This window comes from Acyrthosiphon pisum, chromosome A1 (assembly GCF_005508785.2).
Source record: "Acyrthosiphon pisum isolate AL4f chromosome A1, pea_aphid_22Mar2018_4r6ur, whole genome shotgun sequence".
In the NCBI taxonomy this organism is placed as follows: domain Eukaryota; kingdom Metazoa; phylum Arthropoda; class Insecta; order Hemiptera; family Aphididae; genus Acyrthosiphon; species Acyrthosiphon pisum.
The window spans coordinates 104,448,393-104,458,246 of NC_042494.1; the positions used below are offsets into that span (position 1 = coordinate 104,448,393).

The following is a 9,854-nucleotide window of genomic DNA, read 5'->3' on the forward strand; positions in this document are numbered from 1 at the left end:
TATAAACAAATTCAACTTAGAATTTACTGATTTGTATGCGTGAAAACTTCATTATATTCCAGAATAATGATTTGAAACTAAAGGTATATTATGATATGATAAAATAAAAACGAAAAATATAAACATTTTCTGTAGATAAATTTCATGTATTAAAAAAAAACATAGTTTATTGTAATAAATAATATACACAAAAACACCATATTATTATGGTTTACGGATTAAACGATGATGTCAGCATTTCTGTAACAATAATATTCAATATTGAACTCCAATCGCGACAACCGCGTAGGTATATCTACAGCACCATTACGATTATATAGGTATAAGTGTATAACCATAAAAACATAATAAGTAACAAAGACACTGCGTTAATTCATAAAGATATTTTTCAAGTCATAAGTTAATTGCCGAGTTAATTTATACGTTTATAAAATATTAATGAATATAGCCATAAGAACCAGCATTAAACCGGTGAGTTTGGACGAGGGTGGATGATTAACATCACATATTTTATTCTAAATAGAAGAAATTGCACGGATATATTAGACAAAACGTTATACCAGAAAAATTATAATATTAAGTATTATAATTTCGAACGGATAACATGCGTCTAGCGAAGAGGAAACGCGTTTCAAAACCATCATATCGAACGTACCATTGATATCGTCGTAGGATTCGGTGACATAGCAAAAAGTGCGTTTTTTAATCAACTAATAATAATATATTGTATAGGTACTATAGAACTCAGGCGTCGTGGCTTCCATCCATCCAATTTGGTGCCGCCGCGGGTCGGGGTAAACTTCCATCCGTAAGATACCTGTAGAGACGAGCTTCTGAACATATCGATTATTCTACAAAAGCCCGGATCTACAGGGTAGATCACGGATGCGTTACATTGCTGACGTGACCGTTGACGTGCAGATAGACCACGGCGGGCGGCGGTGAGTGATAGCTGTAAAATGAAAATAATAATAACAACAATAATCCGTGTCTGTATATGCAATAAACGAGTGTAATGACCGGCAAGAAAATAAAAATGTCGTATTCGTACGTAAAACTGATTGTATAAAATATATGTTGTATTGCGACAAGTCTGCGATCGTTCGGTCGTCCACCGGAAACGAATCGGCGCGCTGGTGGCGTCCGGACGCGACGAGGGATGCAAAGCGAACGCACCTCTGACCTTGGCCGAAGGGCGGCCTCCCGATTAGGGAGAGCTAGCAGTGTGGTGGCGGCGGTGGCGGCGGCTGCGAATCTCGGTGCGGCGGCCGACGTGTATTGATCATGCTGATGCTGCTGCTGAGCCCGGGGCGTGGGCAAAGGGCGAGAGCTGCGGAGAGGGCGCATCGCGGGGGGGGGGGATGACGAGACCGGAACTCGGCGGTGGCGGCTACTTTGTAAATATACACTGCGAAAATTAAAAACAAAATATGTACAAATGTGTACAAAAACACGTATCGCGGAAAAAAGTGGTGACATATTATATTATTTGTCTCCACAAACGAAAAACGGAATGCGACCGTATAAATAGAGCTGGTGTTACCCATATAGGTACGCTGTAATGCTTGAATCGGGAAGAGATAAACATGTTTTATAGCAATGAGGAGCCAATTAAAATATCTACTTAAAGTTCGTCTTAAACACGTCTTACATTTACATAAATCGGAAGAGTGTAAACACTGCACGATGTAGTGCACGCGGACAAGACATAGACAACGTAAATATAAGCAAAGTTGAAAAACATATATTATATTTAATAATAATACATTCATAATATTAGTGTCCGTAATGAGGTTTCTGCAGCGCGTAATATCGCTGATCAGAATACAATTAAAATAGGTACACAGATATGCATAATATATAGAATAATAATTTAGAAATAATAGTTACATTATAATATATAATACATTATATTATACATATCAACTCGGGAGTACCGAACAAAAAGATTTATAATAATATTATAATATTATAGACTTTAATGATGTATTGACATAATATTATACTTACTAGCGCAGCAGACGAGCGAATATGATGCGTACAGCGGTGCAGCGGTCCACAGCCGACGTGAGGGTCCTCCGAGAGACGTGGTCCTTCTGCCGGGCCTCTGATGCTGTGCGCACCGCCGCGAAGGGCTGCTGCTGCGGCAGCTAATAATGTGCGGGAAGGGGCGCGACGCCACCCTCGGCCACGCGCACGCACACACGCCGCAGTCGGTTTAATCTATAAAATGCAAAAGTCCCGACGCGGGGAAACGCCATCGTCGCGGTGGACTCGTCTCCTCACTTCATATCTATGCGTATGTGTGTGTTCGGGTCGGGGTAGCGAGAACTTTAGCTGTTAAAAATCAAAAACATTTACATGTTATATCTATACGCGTTTTAAAAAAAAGCCACATCAAAAATATATCTATAGAAGAAAAACGTTAAAAATTATAGGTGTCATAAAAAGAAAATAATAATTATTACATTTCTGCAGGGCTGCTTATTGTTTTCGTTAAATAGGTATATAAAATATTTGCTGGAGTATCGACGACATGCAGCAGTCCAATATATTATAATATAATAAATTGTATATAATATATATATAAATAATTAATTCGGTTAACGACGTATAGATATCTGCAGAATTACGAGTGTTATACACCGTTAATAAAACCAAAAATATATATATATATATCTTAAATTGGCATCATAGGTACTATAGTATTGAAGACTTTAGTAGTAATAGAGCATTTTTTCTAAAATAGAAAACTCATCCAACGTCATAGTTATATTATGTATAGATAGTATAGTACGCAACAGCAGCTGTAATACGAAAGTAATCTGTTACGAGTGACAGAGAGAGGGAGTAAAGTAACCGACAGCGCACAGCGTTATTGTTGATTTAATTTTTTATGTCGAAAAATCATATCGATTTTTGTTGGCGCTTTTATTTGTGGAAATACCATGTATTTTCGCGTACCTAGTACCTACCTATACCTATATAATGTATGGAAAATTAAATATGCCGCACTATAAATATACAATGCGCGTATTGTACATGATGGCGTGCGAGGGAGCGACGCGCGCGTAATCGTTTGTATAATAATAATAATAATAATAATAATACGATATTATAAAAGCACTCACGAAGACCTGTGTAGAAAAAAAATCGTAAAAGGGGTTGTTGGCATTGTACAATAAATATTACTCTATACCTATACATAATGTAAGCAAGACCGTTAGAAAAACGCGTACACGACTGTTGTCATCGTACGTGGAGGGTTGGCCTGTTCGCGGTCCGGTCGGCTACCGGTTTAATTTTTTTCTTATTTCATTTCGCGGTCAACGTACGCGTGTACGACTCTAAAATAGTAATAAGTACTTTGCTGGTCCAGTGCATTTGTGATAATGGCTATCGCAAATTCGAAAATTAGACTGCTGCGGGACGAGAAAGTTCAGTAAAACTATAACACAGCAGCTCGTATTGGGTCGGGTCGGGTCGTCGCTAGCAACCAACACAGTCTTATGTGAAGCATACCTAAAAAGTACCTCCAGGATTCAATGCACCGTTAATCGAGTCAACGATGAGTCCCTACATCAAAAATGTGTTGTCTACGATAAATTTTACGATTAAATCAATTTTCAAATGAATCCGAAAACCGTTTCCGTACATATCTATTATTTTGCAACAAAACTCTATAAATATGGACTTGGTGGTATATAGGCAGAAACCTGACGAAATTTTCCTCCGGCTGAAAAATGAAAATAATAACACAATACGCCAATACCTATAGTACCTACACAATCTGTATTCAATAATATCATATTACATATAGGTATGTTGACATTATAGTATTCGTCAAGTACAAAAGATGCGTAATGTTATTGATAAACGACTATATAAGCCTATAGACAAGTCTTAAGTAGGTATTATATAGATTATGGATAGATGTTTATACAGACCGGATTTAGAACTTAGAAGGCTTAATAATAAAGAGAATTTCGGAAAACGAAATATAAAATACCAATGCTCGTTATTTGTTACATTTTAAATTCTAGTATTCAACTTTAAATTTACATATTATTTCTATAGGCGTGTGCAATCGATAACTACGGTCACATAATAATAATATAATACGCTTAATTATATAACTATACAAGACATCAAATATAATTTAACTACACATCATAATTATTTTAAGAACAAAGTACAGTTACTCACGATCTTATTTATAAAATATAATTATCTATTACATGATATAATGTCAAATTAAATAAAAATTGCCTAGTATTTTTTGAAGTAAGAAATCAAAATACTATATTTGGAATATATTACTAATATATGTAGTACCTACAATTTGTTTTAGATTCTGAGCGAAATACTATGAATGTATTGAATTTATAATGATGATGTGTGTGTTTTTTGTTACGACACTCATCGTCTATAGAGCAGTAAAAATGCTTCCATTTTTAACTTTCCGGGTGATTTTTGGTAGCAAATTGAATCTAGTTTGTACTTTTTTTGTGGGCCAGGGGGAGGGGGGTTGTTGGGTCAAAAAGTTTTAAAATTGAATACAAAGTTCATCATAAGTTATATTGTAGCCATTTAAAAATACTAAATACTGCACATAAACACAGTTTTTTCATATTTCGATAAAATATGTCGTCAAAATTACAAAAATGTTCAAATAATTTTGTAGTTATAAATGTATAAAATGTTCCATTTGTGTAAGTAAGGTTTGAAAGTTGAAAACAAGGTTATAAAGTAGTTCATACTATAACTATCCTAAAAAATATATATAAACACAGATTTCTTTTTAAAGACATTTCAAGTAGAAATTTGAAGGAAATAAAATATTTAAATAAATCATAACTATTCTATTTATTTTGTTGTAAATTAAATATATTGTTCGGGGAAACTCGAAACTTTTAAAGTACCTATATTATAATTAGATTTTGTACACACAATGATATTTTCAAATCCAATGTTTTTGGAAAAAACTAATTTAATCCACTGCATTACTAAGAGTAAAATAAATTACTTTAATAGTAATAATATTATATCATAGAATATACTTGGTAAAAAAGGCTGATGGACCGACAGACCGTCTTCATTTAGAATCGTTTTTTGACTGCTTTGAATTGATCAGAGTTAACACATAGGTACATTACAGTGACTTACTCCTTAAATTACAAGGTACATATTCGATACCAACTGTACAGCAGAGCGGTTACCTACTTTTTAAAATAAAAATGTATTTAAAACAATTTTTAATTACACTCATATTTTACAGTGCAATGAGTAAAGACACATTTTAAAATTATTATTTAAGGATATTCTGGTCAAATATCAGTAGTTATTGCCAAAATATAATTTCATTGTATTAATTTAATATAGGTACACAATATAATATGGTGGTCGTACTACGCCCAAAAAACTAAAAACTAAAAAGCTTATATTTCAACGTATAGATCCAGGTAAAATTAATGTTGTTTGGTGTTTCGTGGTCTACAATATTACGCCTTCAAAATGTTGGGGACTTCATTTATAGTACGAGTAAAATAAAAATAATATTAATAAATGGTTAATGATCGATAAAATAATACGTTTGAAAGTTAAAACTATGCGCGCGCCCGTCGCTACTCCACAAAATAATATTATTTTCGCGAATATCGATCGACTCGCGTTCAGTGTCAATAACTCGATAATACATAACATTCTGTTTTTACATTAATTAACCAGCTGGCAGGTTGGATACATACTTAATATTATTATTATTATTATTTATTATTAATAATACTTCCGTCGAACCTATGATGTGTATAAATCCAAACACTGATCAGAGTATAAACCATAAACGTATTTTGTCTGAAAATCAAAATGTTTGCGAAACATGATACACGTAAAAGCACTGGCCGCGACGTAGTGGTTTGAAATGTTGAGTTAGGAACGATGAATAAATTGTATGCATTTAAATACGTAATGATAAAGGTATAATGATAGGTGATTATTAGATAATAATATTAAGTATAATTTAGAACAGACAACTTCAGTAGTTGCGCAATAAATCTCCGCTGAAAAATATAAATGTAATTTATTTTTCAATAACACCAGTGTCTCAAATGTCCACTACGCAAAGTTGAAGGACAAAAAAAAAGGTGAAGAGCATATTAAATAATTAAATAATAATATTATGTTTTTGTCACGGCGGATGAAACGTATAATAATTGAACAAAACGAAACTTGCAGCGCCATCTATACATCACATGATGAATTCGATTTCATATAATAATATTATTCTCACGAGTACATAATACTATTGCTATCGAGTAGATAGTTATTAGTTATAATAGTAATTACCATAGTATATTATTATCTACTTTTTTCTGTTACTCTATTAATTGTAGGTATTACTATAGAAAAAGAAATATTACTTTTTCCTATTTTAATAATTGATAATAATAATATATCATATCATTCATATTGTAAAACAGCGATAAATGGCTGTACTATTTATACAAGAGTATAATTAATATTATAGGTACAGAGTTCTTACTTCTTCCTACCTCAAGGTAGACGTGATACGACGGTGCGTGTGAATTTGTACTCGTGACTTTTAGACTTAGGATGCTTGTTAAATAAATAAAATTAAACTTTGTCTGTTATTAATTACAACGTTATCGTTAAACATTTTGAACGTGAATAAATACAATCAAAATTATTAAATATAACCTTTTATTATATTATTCTGTATACAAACACAATACAATTAATAAATGTGATAACATTTTAACTAAATGTGACAACGTAAGTGTAGAGGTCATTCACCATTCATTGACACAAACAGTAGGTACTTCCAATTATGAACTCATTATGAATTCCATATGAGGATTGAGATGGAGGATATTACTTGGTCTATTTATTTTACCATTGTAAGATAATATACGTTTTTCTATATAAGCAGACAGTCTATAGTTACTAGTTAGTATAGAGATCAAAGGATTAATTTATTGTTGCTTGGAAATTGTAAAAAAATTAACTTCACGTCTTAAATCGGATACAACCCTCTTTAGACCTACATGTTCCAATTTCGGGGCAGTGGCAAAAAATTAAATTCAAACTTTTTCAGTATATGTACGTAGCAAAATAAGAATTTCTAATTAATCAACCAATGATACTACCCATTCTCATCTTAAACTTTCATATAAACGGCCTACCACATATACAATACAAATTTAAAATATTGTACTCGTTACGGTGTTTTTATTTTACTATAGATTTCCGTAAATAGCATTTTAAGGAGTCTAGGATCTAGATAGGTTCTACGCTGAATCCTCAAGTCATGTCGCTGTTTTACTATCCTAATTTGTCTTCTCTCTAATCCCCCTCCTTTAAATCACCGGCCATGATCACCATTCATTGTTACGAATAGGTAAAATTATTCAATATTTCAGTCAATACAATAAATTCATAAAATTGAATTATTTATTACACAAATCTAATGTTGTGTTAATGTACTAAATGTGTAATTTGCTGTTATTTTAAATACAATAAAACAATTAAATGAAGCAAATTCCAGTTTAAGCAACTTTAAAGATGTTCTCCAATTGACACGTTTTACACAGCTAGTGACTAATGTTTAATGTTTTATATCAAACATGTTAATTATAAATTAGAATTTCGTACAGTGTATTATAATACTTACATTTATAGTTCGTGAATGTATAGTGTACGAGTGGTACGAGAGATGCATGAGGCTTGTAATATTTTATTATGATTGTTATAGAAATAATAAACGAGTACGACGGTTGACGGATGAAACAGAATAATATGATCGACGTATGTCGTATACACAATACTAGCTGACTCGGCAATGCGTTACTATTGCTAGGTTTTTGTGATTATGTGAGCAGTATATTATCAGGAAGGCAATCTACCTGCGGTAGATCGCGAACCCCGCATGGTGCGTACGTAAGTGTATAATTCAACTATAAAGTATCAAATCCTAACCGTAGCTCTAAAATCCGATTAATAAAATTAAAACCAAACATTCGTATGTATAGATAAAGAAGAAAAATAAGAAAAAACAATGCAATTAATAATAATAATTAATATTTTAAAACCAATAGCAATCGTAAATAAACAAAAATTACCAAAAAAACAATATAAAATCAATGCAAAAAATTTGTCCACCGAAACCGTGGTTCGAACTCGAGACGATGTAGCCTATTTTCTTCCCCCAAAGTTTAATCTATCTCTGTAGTCTGTATCAAATTTCATCGCAATCGGTTGAACGGTTTAGGTATGCTTAAAAGACATAGGTACAACTTGTCTTTTATATCATCATCACCAGAAACATAATATAATAACATATTGTACAACCTGGTGATTTTTATAATATTCCAATCAATATGAGATTACCTATATGAGATCGTTCGTATATGAGCCCGACCCGAAGGTCAGGCAATTGAAAAATTACATTCTAGATTCCTTTGAGTGCTCCCCTCCACGGAAATCTTTAGTAAAAGGCGAAAGATTTTTTCGATTTGAAAGGGAACCGGAATTATCGTTTCGAACATTTTCGGGTCCTTATATACGATTGAGCCGGTCACAATGCCATGTAGTAGGCTGGTGTTGACACCACACCACTTCCTTTGTTTCGGACGGAAATTGGTCGGGCCCGTGCGCGTCTGGACCACGACCAGTGCAAGCTTTTGAAGTCTTCGTGTCAACAAACTGCAAAAACCGCTCGTCACGGTGCACCCAATATGCCCGGCGATCGTGTGAAAACGGCGTCAGAAAACGACTTTGCTCGCAAACGCCATCTATTGGCTGTGTGTAGGAGCACTGGAGTTCCGTGGACGATGACGCGCGCCGCTATATAGTCTGGCGGCGAACGAACGAATTAATAGCATCTCATAGAAATCTCGATTCATTAACGAATTTCGGATTTCCTGCATCGCTGGTTTTCCGATCGATTGTTACTTGTTAGTGAGGATAACGTATCAATGGCATTGCATGGCGGGAAATGCAATATAGCTATGTGCGTAGTCATCTTAGATAGTTGGATCCACAGATATATAAATCGTTGTGACAGAATTATTTTAAACCTTAGTTCGTGGTTAATTATTATATTATTATAATAGGAATTATACTATTTTTTCAATAAAACATTATAATATTTAAAACATAGTATTATTGTGATTTTATAACAAATTATCTGTGGATAAATGTGTGAAAAGTTGCGTCGTGCATGCTCCATCCATAATATATAATCTAAGGTAGTCATACCTTTAATAACGATTTAAGGAATTGCAAACCAAAATGCACCCATAGATAATATATTATCTATGAATGTACCAATATTTTGTCAATCATACCGAGGACCCTGATAACGCGATAAGACTTCTGAAAACTGATTTGAATTTGTTAAAATATCTAGAGATAGATCTGGCCACTTTTTTAAAATTTTGTTCCAAAACTCCTATACATTTTGTTTGAATATTTAAAATTAAAAAAAAATTAAATGTTGATTATTTAAAAATTAAATTAAAAATCTTAAAATGTGACCAGATCGATCTCAAGAAGGGTAGGCGGAAAAAAAGCCCAAAAAAATAAATACACCAAGGAAAAAAAGCCCAGAAATATAAATATAAATGTGAATACACGTACCTACCTATAGGCTACAACAAAATATAATAATATATAATATTATAATATATTGTAATGAAAATAATAATTAATTATTAATTGTATAAAATATAGATTGTAAATCTAACAAAAATATAAATATGAACACAATATGATATATTGTGTTATGTTATAAGTAAAAAAACATAAGTCTTAGGTATATACATTATACATACATA

General features: G+C 32.8%; 2 non-coding genes across 2 annotated transcripts; both read right to left on the reverse strand.

The window, feature by feature from the left end:
- Positions 1 to 800: 800 nt before the first annotated feature.
- Mir993 (microRNA mir-993) lies at positions 801 to 888 on the reverse strand. Its single transcript, NR_040127.1, has one exon. It is a non-coding gene; the product is annotated as a microRNA mir-993 (primary transcript).
- A 7,541-nt stretch (positions 889 to 8,429) lies between these two features.
- On the reverse strand, positions 8,430 to 8,551 carry LOC115033988. The gene has a single exon (XR_003839330.1). It is a non-coding gene; the product is annotated as a U5 spliceosomal RNA (small nuclear RNA).
- Between the last annotated feature and the right edge of the window lie 1,303 nt (positions 8,552 to 9,854).